The sequence below is a fragment of the Lupinus angustifolius genome, unplaced genomic scaffold, assembly GCF_001865875.1.
Source record: "Lupinus angustifolius cultivar Tanjil unplaced genomic scaffold, LupAngTanjil_v1.0 Scaffold_289, whole genome shotgun sequence".
Lineage (NCBI taxonomy): Eukaryota > Viridiplantae > Streptophyta > Magnoliopsida > Fabales > Fabaceae > Lupinus > Lupinus angustifolius.
Genome location: NW_017727607.1, coordinates 632,122 through 632,878, shown reverse-complemented (window position 1 = coordinate 632,878; position 757 = coordinate 632,122). Strand labels below are relative to the sequence as shown.

Here is a 757-nt window from a genome sequence, read left to right as displayed (position 1 = left end):
ACCATATTTCGATTGTTTGGTCTGTTTTCCTTTTAGGTATTTAACACTAACACTAAGGTTTGGGAAGTCAATGGAATCCAAATTCCCATCTGACACAAGACGCTCAATTCTCTTTTGAGAAATGTGACCTAGGCGCTTGTGCCATAATGCACCTGAATTATTATTTTCAATTTTACGCTCCACACCACGTGATTCCACATTCAGGGTTTCGCTATAATCAGTTATGATATTCAGCATACAAAGTGTTTAGCATATAAAGATTGTCATTTAACATAAGTGAACCAGTTCCAATAACATTTGAATTTAAAGACACTTGAACCGAATTGTTTCCAAATGAACAATAATAACCAAATTTGTCCAAATAAGAAACATAAATTAAATTCCGTCTAAAAGACGGTACAACAAAAGTGTCTTTCGTATCCAAATAGAAACCAGTACACAACAACAACCTAAAATTCCCTATAGCTTCCACTTATACCGATTTTCCATCGCCAACGTATATGTATCTTTCAACATAATTAGGCTTTCGGTAGCTCAAGCAACCCTCCATTGAAACACTGATGTTAGAAGTTGAACTGGAGTCTAACCACCAGGTGTTTCCAGGTACTGAAGTTAAATTGACCTCAAAACAAACCAAAGCAAGAAATGCACCTTTCTTAGCACGCCAGGCGTGATACTTTACACATTTCTTCTTTTGATGTCCATTTGCTTTGCAAAAGAAACAAACATCATCCTGCTTCTGTTTCTTTTGCACTGA

The 757-nt window shown here is 36.2% G+C and overlaps 1 pseudogene; it reads left to right on the top strand.

The window, feature by feature from the left end:
- Positions 1 to 757, top strand: part of LOC109340940 — an 8,874-nt pseudogene that overhangs the window by 5,131 nt on the left and 2,986 nt on the right.